Genomic DNA, 321 nt, shown 5'->3' on the forward strand with positions numbered 1-321 from the left:
AAAGAATTTACAACATTTTACTTTCATATTGACAACATAATAATTGAATTTATGTATTAAGATTATTAAAATAAGATTTTTTAAACAAAGATGAAATACAAATTTTAACAAAATAATATAATTGCATATATTAAAAAGAAATTTTTTAAAAAAATCAATTTAGATATAATAACTGATTATTATAATTATATAAAGTATTATTAAAGAAGTTTAAAAATACTAAAATCTTATAATACGCGTATATTATTGAATATAATTTGTATATAATATAATTGATTTGATATACATATTAAAATTTACTAAAACACCAGTATATTAATA

This window comes from Arachis duranensis, chromosome 8, assembly GCF_000817695.3.
Source record: "Arachis duranensis cultivar V14167 chromosome 8, aradu.V14167.gnm2.J7QH, whole genome shotgun sequence".
Classification (NCBI taxonomy): domain Eukaryota; kingdom Viridiplantae; phylum Streptophyta; class Magnoliopsida; order Fabales; family Fabaceae; genus Arachis; species Arachis duranensis.